The sequence below is a fragment of the Diorhabda carinulata genome, chromosome 5, assembly GCF_026250575.1.
Source record: "Diorhabda carinulata isolate Delta chromosome 5, icDioCari1.1, whole genome shotgun sequence".
Classification (NCBI taxonomy): domain Eukaryota; kingdom Metazoa; phylum Arthropoda; class Insecta; order Coleoptera; family Chrysomelidae; genus Diorhabda; species Diorhabda carinulata.
This window is the reverse complement of record NC_079464.1, coordinates 7,866,107-7,882,031: the sequence shown is the minus strand read 5'-3', so window position 1 is coordinate 7,882,031 and position 15,925 is coordinate 7,866,107. Positions and strand designations below refer to the sequence as shown.

At 33.6% G+C, this 15,925-nt stretch overlaps 1 long non-coding RNA gene across 1 annotated transcript; it reads left to right on the top strand.

Moving 5' to 3' along the window:
- The first annotated feature begins 889 nt into the window (after positions 1 to 889).
- LOC130894489 (uncharacterized) lies at positions 890 to 4,669 on the top strand. The gene is made up of 2 exons (XR_009059342.1): positions 890 to 1,004; positions 4,465 to 4,669. It is a non-coding gene; the product is annotated as an uncharacterized LOC130894489 (long non-coding RNA).
- Positions 4,670 to 15,925: the final 11,256 nt, after the last annotated feature.

The window sequence follows — 15,925 nt, the reverse complement described above, 5'->3', positions numbered from 1 at the left end:
CACATTTGGTGGTAAAAAGGCTGCCTTTATCTCGCCGCAAGTAAGTTCTTCAATATCTGGATGGGACGCTGTTTGCCACACAAAACGTTGTGCAATATTGTTTGCACGGTTTAGTCATATATTATAGCTTTCCAAACCTTCAACTCTTTTGTTCCTCCACTTTGTCTTTAAGAGTTGACATCCTAAACATAGGATTAGTAGCCATTCCAGTTTCCTTTTACACTTCAAAACACTAATCTTTCAAACAATAATATAACAAACAAAAAACACTACAGTACTGTATCTTCACACTTAAACAACACACACGATTCCACAGGTGACTGATCGCTGTACAAAAAAATAGTTTTCGATTAATCCGAACAATTAGCTGATCCGAACAGTGTTCGGTCCCAATGAGTTGGGATTAGCCGGGCTCAACTGTAATGAACAAAGTGACATTATTTACGAAACGCTCTTTATGATATAAATGAGCTACCCATTACTATTAGATATTTTCCTATGAGTTGAAATATAATTATTACACCAGCTACATTCTGGATAAACTTATTCCGCCAAAAGTTTTCAAACTCGCTTTACCAAATTGAAAACTAGCCCAGGAATTTAAAGTTTTAGTAACCGTAATAGTAAACTAATACTTCCATTTCCTAATAATGTCCTAAATCAGTCAAAAGCACACGTTTTTTAATTACATATTAAATCGCTGTCAATAAACCCAGGAAAATCATACTATTTTAAGTAAAATTATGAAAAGATAAACATAGTTTTATTATCATGTATTTCACAGAACCGGTTAATGAATACGTACAAGGGGAATTTTATTTCTATTTAAATATATGCCGGGCTTATCTCATTACGGTATATAAAGACGTTGTCAGTTTGGTTGCAAACAAAATAAGTTCATCCTTAAAACAGAAACGGCGTCTCAGTTAAGATACATTTTTATAAAATGAAGTATTTTCTTTTACTTTTCGTTTTGTTTGTATTTTTTGCCGTGGCTCTCGCAGGTAAGCTTTTTATCAAAAAAGAATATTATTGGTAATTAAAATATGAGGAGTAACAGATACAAAATAAGTAATTTATTTATTCGACTGTCAATTATCTGGAAAAGTAATTTTCACGGTTTTTGTATATATACAAAGTTCGAATAAAGTGAACTTTTGAATGAATTATTTAACAGAATTTATTGTGATTACTAAATTTACGCTAATATTAGGTGTCAATCTAAGCTATTCATATTGAGTTATATCGGCAATGCACAGCAACGTTTTTGCTCTCAGACGATGTTTATTGCTTAGCTTTAGGTAAGGCTTGAGAGACTCAGATGAAGAATGACCGGTAATTTGTATCACTTCTTTGAAATTGGTTCCGAATTTTGTAGAATTACTTCAACAGCGTTGTTAGTTTTAGTCTCTTCATGTCAGTCTTAATACTTTAAGCACTAGATTTATCCATTTACCGTGTTGGTTAATGCCTATTGGAAAATTTTTATACAAAATTTCTGTCTTATTCCAATTCAGATATAAAGCTAAGAAAATCACTTCATTTTAATATTCGGTATTCTTTTGGTCAACATCTTCTGTAGTAGACACACTGGTCACTTGTCTTGGCATTTAGATATGCAACGCCTTGTACAATTTTGGAGAATATGGTGTTGTATTCAACCGTAAACTTACCCTAATCATCGACTTCGTTCTTGTGATGCTGTAAAATTTCTTTGTAAGCTATCCGGCGAGTTTTCATAAAATTTTTCCACAATATTGCTGATCATTTCAGTAGCCAAAGCTGCAGAACTGAATTTTGTATTCCCTGAAAGTGCTTGTAGATCTCTTCCTTTGGCTGTACGTGCGTTCCTAGCATCCTCATAAAGTACATCTTCAAATGATTCTTTTTTCTGAATCAATTTTGCAATTTCTACAGAAGCTTCTCGGCCATTAGCTCGCTTTATATTGAAAGCCTGATCTTCAAATGTTCATTCGAAATTAATATTTGCGCTCTTCACAGAATGCTGTGTTCGTGGGGGTTGAAGATTCAATTGCTTCGCTTATTTTAAAACCTACAACTATTCCGAAGTAATTTATTGCTATTTGAAGACTTTTTCTGCCTATATGAAAAACTTTAAAAGGTGGATATTATCCCTAAACAAATTAGCACTTTTTGGAAACTACGATAGGATTAACCCTAACATGATCTGAATGTTTAGAAACTAATTTGGATCACGTTCACTACTATTGGAAAACTGCTCGAGTTAATCAAATCGTGGTCATATGATAGGATCATTTCTACCCTAGTAGACTACTGGATAAACATTATCAGTCGACGGGTTGAAAGCTAAACATAAGGATGTTTCATTACCAAACGACGCGAGCTCAACTGCAGGTGATTGGTAAAACTTCTTTGTAAATTATCCGGCGAGTTTTCATAAAAGTTTTCCACAATATTTCAGGAGCCAGAGCTGGAGAACTGATTTTTGTATTCTCTGAAAGCGCTTGTAGACCTCTTCCTTTGGCTGTACGTGCGTTGCTAGCCTCTTTATAAAGTACAATTTCAAATGATTCTTTTTTCCCAATCAAATTTTGAAAATAAATTTTCCGCAGAAGCTTTGCGGCCATTGGCTCGCTTCATATTTAAAGCCTGATCTTCAAGGGATTGTTCGGAATTAATATTTGCCCTCTTTACAAAATGATGAAAACTATTTTCAACTACATAAATGCTTTTCAAAGTATTTCTATTCTTATTTCTAAACCTAAAACTATCTCGAATTGATTCATTGTTATATGAAGACTTTTTCTGACTATTTGAGAAACTTTAAAAGCTGGATACTACCACTAAACAAACTAGGACTTTTCGGAATTTACGATGGGGTTAACCCCAACATGATCTGAACGTTCAGAAACTAATCCGTATCACATTCACTATTGGTTGGGAACTGTTCGAGTTAATCGGATTGTAGTCATATGATGAATCCTTTCTGCTCTGTTAGACCGGTGGGTAAACGCGATCAGTTGACAGGTTGTTTGTTTCATTTGTCTATGGTTTTTTATTCCCTTTAAATTGCTATCTACTATTAATTCTAAGGAGCAGCGTAATTAATAGACATTAACGGATTTTATACTTTCATGATAAAAATAGTTTGTTAGTATTAAACTTTAGAGGAAAATCCGAAAATAAAACGTGGCGTTCGGGAATTGTGATCAAAATCTGGTTGTGGGCTGGGATCCAAATTTTATTGCACGGAGGACGAAACCTCTATCCATATTCTCTCGAAGTGTGAAACACTGAGGAACTCCAGAGCACTATACCTGGGAGCGTATGAACTAGAAGACGAAGATCTCTGGCAATTAAAGGCATCCTACATTCTAAGCTTTTTAAAAGGAGTGAGATTGATGGATCAGCTGTGAACACTGAGTTCTCCAGTATCGCAGCTAGAAATACATACATCTACCTGAATTCAGCTGGTAGTTACCGGAAAGCACTATCGTTGGACCTACCAAGAAACTCTACGTCGCCAATCGTATAATCGCTAATTCATACACCCTAATGTTGATCAAGTCCTCATTTTTATTGACTTATTTTGACATGAATTATGAGGTCAAAGTAATTTCACTGACAAGAAAATTTAATTCATCAAACTAGAGACGAGTTCTCTAAATTTAAAATAGGGTTATCGGAAAATTGTTGCAATTGACACATAGTTGGTATTTCTAATCTGAAATCTTATTTTTGTTATAAAGTGATGGTAATTATGGGGATTAACGATAGGGATATTAGATATGGTTTCGTTTGAAAGAACAATGAAAATAAAATAAAACAAATTTGGTTATCTATAGAAACCGTCTATCTTTCGACTTCAATTCTAAAAACACATGAGTCATATAGGCAACTAGCCATCGATTAAAAAAAAGAAGAACCATAAAGCTGATTTCAATAAAGATAATGGTTTCCTTTATTAAAAAACGGCACTAATACTATTACGAAGACTTAAAATGGCGCATTTTGCGCGTGCACACTTGTCATTGATTTTATTACAATCGCCGCACTTTGGGGCGAAACTCCAAATTATTGGACTTTGTAGTTCTATGTCCAGACTGTTGGCCGTACGAAAAAAAGTTAAAGTTACAAGTTACGAGCAAAGAATTTTCATACTTTTTCAACAGAAACTCTTCTGCACATGCGTTAATCATCATGACTATTCACACACAGAAAGATCTTGAAGAGATTAATTGAACAAAGTTATCCATGGTTCGATATCTGTTAGACTTCCTGAGATAATAGCCACTTTCGGTATCTCCGAAAGAAAATGTTTCCGTATAAAATAGATATGATTAATCGATTTCTCGTATCATCAATAGTCTATGTATAGAGTTTCATGATGATCGTCTTGGGATGGCTTATCACACTCTTACCGTACAAATTATCTAACGCGGGCGAAGCTAATAATTACTGAGATATTAATTTTTGTTATAGATAGTGGATGTAATGTTGTACCATGCAGTAGCTATTGTCAACAGACTGGACACTTTGGAGGATACTGCGTAGGACCCAATTTGAGTACTTGTCATTGTTACGACCTTCACGGCAAAAACTGAAACTGTTATAAGAAACACACAGAAACAAAATTCCATTAGATTGTATATTTCACGTATTATATATAAACTATATCAAAAACGTAGTTACATTTTTTATTACTTATTAACACACTCAACCACGATATTTTCAATTCGATCGAAAACTCTTAACACAAACAAAACAAGCTGCTGTTAGAAAGGAAGAATAAACATCACGAAAGTTAATACGTATATTATAGACTTAAGCTAATCCTTATCAAGCTACTTTAGTAAATTAAAATCTCAATTCTAATCTTGAGGTAATTGTTTTTCTTTTCGTGGTATATTTTTATAAATAATTTTCCAATTCATTTATTAAATTCTTTATCCGAATAGTGAAACAGAAACAATACATATAATGTAGTATATGGACTAGAATTTGTTAGTAGATACAGTGTTAGCCGTGTAGATTGAACGATCGAGACAAATCTTTCTTTTTGTCTGGATTTGAGAAATAATTTGTCTGTTCTACGGGCGTTATTGGGATATTGCAAAAGATTAAATTGATTTTTCATCATCCTCATACTTACTTTTCACTTATTTGTAATTGTTAATTGATACACCATGTAACTATATTTGCAGGTTTTTTTCCAAAACTGTGAACTATAACTCATTATTTATTTCAATCCTATATTGATTGTGAAAGGGTAAAATACTGAATATACTGGAGACCGTCGAGTATGTTTGAAACATTAGTTACGACCTAAAATCGTTAAGAATAAGAACCAATTCGGACTGAGCTAGTAAAGATTTGGCAATAATAATATTAAAAAAGTTGCACTGGTTGACACCATGTTTCCATTGATGTATTAGTGGTTAACATTAGCAGAAAAAGGTTGTCTTGAATCAATTTTGTTATTATTTATGCTAGCTCCAGCTCATCCACTGCGGATTTTCTGGAATCCAATATCATTTTGCTTATTATCCGTTCCTTCTAGGGTAAACTACTGTCTAACCGTAGAAATGAATATTTTTTAGAAACATTATTTTCAATAAATTAAATCATTATTTATATCCTGAACAGTATTAGATTTCTACAGTTATTTTACATACATTATACATTATACAGTTGTTTTAAATGAAATAATTATCAACAGCTACTTATCTTGTGTGTATCAGTGGATTTTTCTAAACATGCACAATATGTCCAATTCCTTTCGATATCACATTTTGATCTCTCAGGTCTGGAGACATCATTGAAACTAAATGCCAAAAGTATCAACGGGCCCCAGAAATGGATAAGATATTTTTAATAATAATAGTTACGTTTTTTATCTTTATTGAAAACGCAGTATCAGTAGAGACTGCGTGAAGTAAGAGAATGAACCACTTAACGTTAGAAAGAACATTTGCTGCTATAATCAACAGATCCATTAGTTCTAGTCAAATGAGCAAAAAAAGGTTACATAGTTAAGAATATACATAGGGATATATGAATAATATAATAAATACCAGTACATACTTTTTTCTACGACTATAACACAGAACCGCATAGATTTTAAAAATAGGTGGGCGAAAGCTGCATAAAATGATCTGCAGAATGATAAGAAAAATTTGGAAGAAGAGTAGTTACCAGATGATTGGAACAACGCTGTAAGAAAGGGGACAAACTTGCTGCGAGAACTAAAGGGGCATTGCACTAATGGATGTGACGTATATAGTTTTGGCCAGGATAATAAGAAACGGGACCTATTCATATCTAAAAAGTCGGTGAATATCAAGGTGGTTTTAGGAAAGGACGAAGCACAGTTGACCAGATTCTAATTTTGCAAAAGAATTCACAGCAATAATTAAAACCAAAATCTACATCTACTATTCATAGATTATAAACAAGCTTACGATACAATAGAGAGGACAAAGTTGTATCAGACTTTAGAGTTTTTAGGTGTCCCCTGAAAACTGACTGGTGAAACTGACTTTGAATAGAGTTGAGATCAAAGTATTATCTGAAGGACACTTATCAGAAAGTTTTCAATGAAATAGAGAATTGATGAAGGAAGACACCTTATCCGCGTTACTTTATAACCTCACATTAGAGGTACCTAATCAAAAAAAGTGCATCAACAAAAAGTTGGATATATCACCGGAAGCATTAAATTTTAGCTTATGCAGATGATATTGTGTTATTAGCCAGATCCCGGGGGAAATTGAAAATGATATCGGTGAATATCACGGTTGCTTTATGGAGGGGAGAAGCACAGTGAACCATATTTTTACTTTAAAAAAGAATTCATAGCAATAATCAAAACCAAAATCTACATCTACTATTGATAGATTATAAACAAGCTTACGATACAATAGAGAGGACAAAGTTGTATCAGACTTTAGAGTTTTTAGGTGTCCCCTGAAAACTGACTGGTGAAACTGACTTTGAATAGAGCTGAGATCAAAGTATTATCTGAAGGACGCTTATCAGAAAGTTTTCAATGAAATAGAGAATTGATGAAGGAAGACACCTTATCCGCGTTACTTTATAACCTCACATTAGAGGTACCTAATCAAAAAAAGTGCATCAACAAAAAGTTGGATATATCACCGGAAGCATTAAATTTTAGCTTATGCAGATGATATTGTGTTATTAGCCAGATCCCGGGGGAAATTGAAAATGATATCGGTGAATATCACGGTTGCTTTATGGAGGGGAGAAGCACAGTGAACCATATTTTTACTTTAAAAAAGAATTCATAGCAATAATCAAAACCAAAATCTACATCTACTATTGATAGATTATAAACAAGCTTACGATACAATAGAGAGGACAAAGTTGTATCAGACTTTAGAGTTTTTAGGTGTCCCCTGAAAACTGACTGGTGAAACTGACTTTGAATAGAGCTGAGATCAAAGTATTATCTGAAGGACGCTTATCAGAAAGTTTTCAATGAAATAGAGAATTGATGAAGGAAGACACCTTATCCGCGTTACTTTATAACCTCACATTAGAGGTACCTAATCAAAAAAAGTGCATCAACAAAAAGTTGGATATATCACCGGAAGCATTAAATTTTAGCTTATGCAGATGATATTGTGTTATTAGCCAGATCCCGGGGGAAATTGAAAATGATATCGGTGAATATCACGGTTGCTTTATGGAGGGGAGAAGCACAGTGAACCATATTTTTACTTTAAAAAAGAATTCATAGCAATAATCAAAACCAAAATCTACATCTACTATTGATAGATTATAAACAAGCTTACGATACAATAGAGAGGACAAAGTTGTATCAGACTTTAGAGTTTTTAGGTGTCCCCTGAAAACTTGTAAGACACTTTCTAACCTTCAATGACGTTAGTAATGATAGCATGGCATATATGGTTGTGATTAAAAGTTGTTTTATGCTTTTGTATTTTTGCCGTCGTTCAAAAATTATTTTTTTCTTCCAGCGTATAATAATAACTATATTATTTTAGGCAAGATAGATCGTAAAAATAACCTATTCTCTTACCAGTGTAATAATGAAAGCTCATTATTGTACTAGACAAAAAATAATGAGAAACGATAGCAACGTCTTATTATTGGCGTTGTAACCAAGTAGGCAGAAACCGTCATTTAATTTTTATTTAATTTGATGTTTGTCAGTTTTGAAAAGTGTATTGAAAAATGTCTCAAGAAGAAGAATTTCAATGTATTGGATATAATAAAATTCGTGCGGTTTGATAAGAGATGGCGTAACTTGTATAATATTGCATCGTTTCAATATTTCGAACGTGCGCTGGAAAGCTACTGTTATTGTACGTCTTTTCAGTATATGGCTTGATTCATTCTTGACTGCCAAGCTGGCGCAGTTCTTTTGGGATGGGATCCATAATTTGCCAGTAAGATGAGAAAAGTCATAGCTTCAGATTGGCAATACTTTGAATAATACTATTGCACATTTTTTTCTTAAATAAACGTTCAAATTTTGAAGAAAAATCGCACAAGTCAAGTTATTTTTATGCTTGAAGAAAAAAATAGTATAGGTCACTAAGAGCAGGAGACTCATTATATGTTTCGCCCAGTTTGCACAGCCTCAGCTAACGCCTCAGCAGTGCAAGAATCTGGGCTCAACAATTATGATAGCCTTCTACTCCTAGTAACATGTACTATTATTTGAATTCGAAATTTACGTTTTTTTTTTCCGTTACTTTCCATATTTTTAACCGAAACGTAAATGTACCTTATACTAAAAAACGAGATATACGATATAGATTATTTTACACTTTAACAGGCTGCAGATCGTTATTATATGAAATAACTAGTTCTTCTTTCTTGTATAGTAGGTTCAAAACCTGTTTCTTCTTCACTTTCAGCCTCCTGGATCCAGATTGTCACACCATCTCTTTCTCTAATTGTTTTTTTATATATTCTGCATTTTGTTTCTTTTGTAAGATGTTTATTTTTCCAAATAGCGCTGTTGAGGCATTCTGCTACTTTATTTGTTTTGACGACCTGCTGTCACACCTCGTTCTCGACATCTCCATAGCTCGTTATGACTATTCCTAAATATCTAAATTTTAGTACCTGTTGTATTACATGACCATCAATTTCTATTTTGCAGCGTATAGGTTTCTTAGACGTTGTCATGCATTTTGTTTTCTCAGCTGAAATTATCATATTGTACTGTTTACCTAACGTGTTGAAACGTCTCTGGAGATCGTCCTCGGATTCAGAGAAGAGTATGGCATCATCGGCGTAGCAAAGTATTTCAAGTTGTTTAACTAGTTAAAGTGTCAAATTAATAACATATTACACAGTTTATGGGACACGATCAGTTATTTCATGGAATAACTAGGTATTCTATAAAATAACGGATATCATACTAAAACGGTAACATAATATACATTAATACTGTGTATTATTTGAGAATATAGTATCGTCAATAATTTATTTTCCTCTCCATATCCATCATATTTCATTTGATATTTTATTCGAATAGTATATTTAATATGACGATATTAAAAATGAACTTGGAAAATAAAGTACACACAAATAAAAGTATGAAGAGAAAAGCGTATAAAACACGAGTGAGAGTTTTTTAATTAAAAGTAGAGCGGCTTTAATTATTCAACCATTTGTGTGAAACAAATAGTATAAAGTAATATCGTCATGCAGTTTGTTATACAACCTAAAACGGTAGTAATAAATATGCTCTTGAAATGAGACACGTATGACATATATCGTTAATCCCTTTTTGTTGACGTACTCCTTTGCAAATAATCCGTATACAGGGAATTTTATATTAACGACATATAATATTAAAGTAGTCAATTCAATTACTTATCACTCTATGTTATAAAGTCTCTATTGGACAGAGGTGATATTGTTCAAAAAATGTTTCTCATTGTCATATAAACATCAGTTACTTCTACCATCTAAAATTATTACAAACAGAATGTCTCAAAAGTAGTTAAAAACATCAAACATGATAATATTTTTGAATTCTACATGGAAAATTAAGTTGACTTTTAATAAAGTCTTGTGTATCTAGGTTTAGGCCTTCTTAAGATATTCCTTTTTTTGCGAAAATGTCGAGTTGGCTTAAGATAAGAACGCCAATGGTGCACACGTTAATATATGTTTTTTTGAAAATCCTGATTTGACATGATAAAATGATACTTATATATTCTAATAATTAAAAATCGTACCAACGATAATGAAATGTCATTTTTCTAAAGATGGTTAATGTCCTTTCATTCACATTTTACTAATTAATGGGGAAGATATTGCTCATTTTTTAAATGGTTTCTGAGGTACCAAAAATTGACAGAAAATTCTCCAATATTCGACGGATCCTGACCCTTATGGTAGAAATGAAAATCAAATACCTATTAAGTGAAACAAAGTAGGAATTTTTGCAGTATAGATTTTGATTGGGTACTATGCACAAAAAATGCAACTAAAATTTGATATCAAGAAGATTTTTTTAACCATCTACATCAAGATCTTCAGAAAATTCTTATTTCAATCAATCTCCAGCTGCACACATTTTCGAGAAAGCCAACAATTTTATAATTTGTGCTGACATACTTTTCATTTAAAACCAATATTCTGTTTTTGGTGTCTGTTTTTTCATTCTAACTTCAACCTCCATTGGCTGAATTTTATGTGTAGAATTCGAAAACAATGGAAGAGAGATTATCTCGTGCTGCTCACAAAATTGACTCGCATGTATGAGGTTACGAAAAAGGGTTTCATTATAACAATTATTCTTTATTCGAATGCTCCCCTTCAATTTACTCCCCTCCTCTCGCCACACACCTTTCCATATGTTTTTTCCATTGAGCGAAACAGTGCTGGAAGTCTTGGAGAACGCTCTGCCGTTTTCTGCTTTACTGTTTCGACTCAAATCGGGTCCCTTTCAAAGCAGATCTTCTAACCTTTCTTACTTTTCAAGGAAATCTGAGCATGTTTCTAACCGTTTCTTTATTGGCATTTATAGCCTCGGCAATCATCCGTATGCTCATTCGACGATCTGCACGCACAATTTGGTTGATTTTGGTCACTTTTTCCGGAGTTGAAACAAATATAGGGCGACCTGGATGCTGGTCATCTTCAATGCTCTCTCGGCCCTTAGTAAAGCGCTTACACCACTCAAAAACACGCGCACGAGATAGAGAATTGTCCCCATAGGCCTCTTGCAATAATTTATAGCACTCAGTCGGAATTTTCTTCAATTTCACGAGAAATTTGTGATTGATACGTTGCTCCTGGTTTTCGTCACACATGGTTTTCGGCACTAGAAAAAAACACGTTCGCTTCAAACCGCTACTGCCCAAACACTATGACCTCGTAATGTGAGATGGAGACCAAGCAAATCATTAAACGGAATGATCGATAATTTAATCTCATTTTGAAAAATCCATGGATAGAATATATTAGTAATAAATTCAAAAAATGTGTCGCCGGTTATCCAGCTGGTTTCAGACTTCCCGATACTCCAGAATCTGGTACACTTTCCGCTAATTCCTTAAGAATCCTTTCTTACTTGAATATTATCATTGGAGGAGTAAGATTACCTTCTGCATTTGATGAAATTAATACTGTCAAGCATTCCTTTTCGCCATTATTAACTATTTTTTAAACGGTCCTCTCTCCTCGTGCAGCTAATACTTTGTCACTCTTCGAATTGTGATAAAAGACGGTTTCGTCAGCATTGGCAATTCGTCGAGGATAAATTCCACTAAACTTTTTAGATGCCTACTAGTTACCGAAGCTCTGGTAATTGCAATATTTTGTGGTGTCCTTTGGCTAACTTCTGAATTTCTGCGTAAAAAACTGTTATACCATTTCTTTCTTTTAATACAACCATCAAGTGTTGGACGCTATCAAACAGTTGCACCTTCCTATCGAAAATCCCACTTTGGCCATAGTTAGGAAACTAAAATTTTTCTTCATCTTTTCTAAGATAGTATTCCCTACCCATTTTATGAAATGTCGGTGTTTTCCCTTTGATTTTATACATCAAAGTGACCCATTGCATCTTATATTTTTTTACCACTGCCATTCCCTTTCGTACATCAGCTGCAGCTTCATTGATTTGACGTTCCGTATATTTAAAAACCACTTTTGTTTTTGGCATTTTCCCAATCAACCCAATAGTTGATATTATGTTCCCTCCTGATGGGAATCAATTATTGGTTTCTATTGTTTTATTTTGATGATATTTATAGCAAAGTGATGCTGACGAGACAGGTAAGATAGACAATACAAAATCCTTCAATGAAAAGCAAAAATCAATGTCATTTCTGCAAACTTTCCACCAAACAATTGACAAATACCTAAACTAACTTCAAAAAGCAAAAGTAACGTTAACTATTTAATGAAAAGTGATTATACATTTCTTTATTAACTTCCAGTGATATGTAGCTTTCACATATTCACTTAAAACCTTATTGCTTCCCTCTATATCTTAATCACCTTCTTAACAAAACTGACTACAATATCAATAAAACTTAACATGCAAGGTCAATCACCTGTGAAATCTGATCCATTTGAAAAAGGGGCTTCTCCCTAGCTCTCTAAAAACAGCTATAATTGTTCCCCTGGGCAAGGGTGTCGAAAAAATACCACTAGTACTTAATGTCCTATTACATTATTACCAATCCTATCGAAGATAATTGAAATACTAATGAAAAACCGTCTAGTGCCTTTTCTTTAACATAAAATATAAGAGGATATATTCTTAGCCTACTATATTCTATAGTTTCTACCAAAGAAAATTTCAATGTCAAAATATTTTATTACTCAACATATTCTCCTCTTAATTGGATAGATTTATTACAGCGAACCTGCAACGTCTCTAGACCTTTAAAAAAAATGTTTCTTCTTGCTCTGCAAACCAAATCTCCTCGTTGGAAGAAAATTCACTACCTTTTAAGCTTTTTTTCAGTTGAGGAAAGAGATGATAGTCGGACGAAGCGAAATCTGGTGAATAAGGGAGATGTTCTAGTAAATCAAACACTAAATCACTAATTTTTTACATGGCAATATGAGATTTGTGTGCAGGGGCGTTGTCCTGCAAAAACAAAATACCTTTGGATAGCTTTCCGCGTCTGTTCTCTTTAATTTTTTCCCGTAGAGTGGTCAGTAATATCGAATAGTCATCTCTAGTTATTGTTCTAACCTCATCCAAAACTGAAGCAAGAACTTTTCCAACAGATTTTTGGACACGAAACTTCTCAGGTCTTGAAGAACCAGAGTGTCGCCATTTCATCGATTGTTGCTTTGTTTCTGGATCGTAGAAATGAACCCAAGTCTACATCGTTTTCATATCGAGCACAGATCGAACGCGATGCTTCTATCCTTGCACGCTTTTGGTCAACATTCAAACATTTGGGGATCCATTTTGCAGTAATTTTTCTCATGACCAAATTGACGAGAATTATATGATGAAGGCATTCGTATGAAATATTCAGTGCTTCAGATATCCGTTTTAGCCCAATTCGACGGTCTGATAAAATCATGTCATGAACTGCATCGATATTTTTGGGGACTGACAAAGAAACTGGCCTTCCCGATCGGTCATGATCTACAATGGAAAATCTACCTCTTTTGAAGCTTGCAGTTCAATTTTTCACGGTCGCATACGAAAGACATTGATCACCAAGAGTATTAAGCATATCTTCGTAAAATTTCTTACCTCTTAACCCTTTTAAATACAGGTACTTGATGATGGCTCGATACTCCAATTTTTCGATTTTCACAATTTCGGTGGACATCTTTTTTCTTTTAATTTATTGCGAAACTCTGATTTACTTTTCTGTCGTAAAACTTTACACTTACAATTCTAATAAATTATTGTTCCTTGCTGTGGTAACGCAATATTTTGTTTATTCACGGAACTGGTCTAGGCTCACTTAATAATAAATTTTTGGGCTTTTTGTGATTCCGCTAAGACATTCGATTGTGTTGATCATGAAATTCTGATTAACAAACTAGAGTATAATGTTAATTTACCAAATGGCAGTGGTGTTCAATTTTAGGACCAAGTCTTTTTTGGTATTCATTAATGGTAAATTCACTTTATTCGTATATGACATCAGTGTAATCTGGAGTGGCCCAGATATACAAGCCTTACATTCTACCATGGACAAAGATGTCATTACTATCAAGTCCTGGTCTGACTCGAACAGGCTCTATTTAAACACTGAGAAAACTTATGTTTTATACTGCAAAGGAGTTTCACATTCTCTAAAACTCAACAATGATTTGATACGATCTTCAAATTCGATCAAATTTCTTGGTCTAGATATTAAGGTTGCCGTTCAATGGTCTGTACATGTAGACACTTTGCCGATTAAAAATTTACTTTGCTTGTTTTGCCATTAAATCTATGTCTTAACAGCTCGATTTTGGTACTGCTTTAACAACTCCCCGCTCTTTTCATTTTAGAATCCGTTTGTTTGATTCGCAAATAGTTTCACAACTCAACTGAGAGATCCTTCCACAGTTAACCCACTAGAAAAAAAAATTTGAACATTTACCTACCATACCTACCTCTGATCTGGTAAAAAATTTCTTCACCTTCAATGCCAAAAAATTACTCAATCAGCTACTTTTAGAATTAAAGTAGCAAATACATTTAAGTTCCGCAAATCGACAAAGGCATTATTTATTGGAAGACCTTATCATTCTGTGGCAGAATTCTACAATCTACTCTAGACTGGCATAATTCAATATTTAGTAAGTAATAAGATATTAATATTGTATTACAATTATTATTAAGCCAAATTGTTATTTGAGATTATCTAATATAACCTCTATTTTTCAGTTGGTCTCGGAAAATTTTCGATAAAATTGCACCTTGAAAAAATTTTCGGAAATATTTCAAACTCTAGAAAGATTGTATGTGAAAATTGGTATGATATGAAGTGAATAATTGTTCGCAGTTTTTCTTAATCCTTCATCTTAGCGATCCACTTTGAAAGATTATCTAAAGCTGAGTTTTGCAAGTCTTAATCGGAGTTTCGTCAACGATGCCTTCCAAACATAATCTTTAAGCGAGTTTGATCTTCTAAACGCGATTAGAAGCAACGCAACGGTGCATTTGGGAGTTAATAAACAGAATTCTATTATTTGCTTATAAAAAAATTATAAATAAAAACAAGATTTTGCCATCATTTCCTCAAAACATAAAGCTTGAACAAATATTAGAAAAATATGGGAACTATTTTTAGATTTATCAAATCTATACACTTGATACGGCGATGTTTTAACCTTTTTAAACCTTCCAAATAATATTTTAACACGTTGGTTGCTAAGCCGTATGAAGTAACATAATTACCAGTGGCAGAATTTTTTTTTGTTTAAACTTAACCGTAATGCTTCTTCTTGTTACTTTCTTTTGTCTTAAAACTGATAAGTGGCAGAACTAAATTTGTGTTGCCGAAATTTACATCCAAGTTGACATTCTTATTGGGTATGTTTTGTGGTTCTAGTGTCTTCTTCTTTCTCTTTTCTTAAGACTTAGTCTTGTTTCTTCTACTAATCAGCCTCTTGAGAAGTAGATGTCCAGCTTTCGTGCCAATTCTTAGGAGGTCGGTCGGGAGGTCTCCTTGAAGTTATTTTTTCACCGTTTGACCATTTATCCCATCAATATTCCATCATTTTTTCGACGTAATTTCCCAATATCGTACTATATCCCGAAATTTCAGATCTCCCCTCCTATAGTACCCTAAGGTGGATTCAATAGCTTCAAGGGCACTGTAGCCTGTCCCAAGCCCGAAGGAAGGAGCAGAATTGGAGGACATGGATAGTAACCTACCAACCGTAAAACAAATTCAATGCTCAAAGTACTAGTAATAGAGCATCGTAAACTAGACAGACTTTATGGAATAACGACACG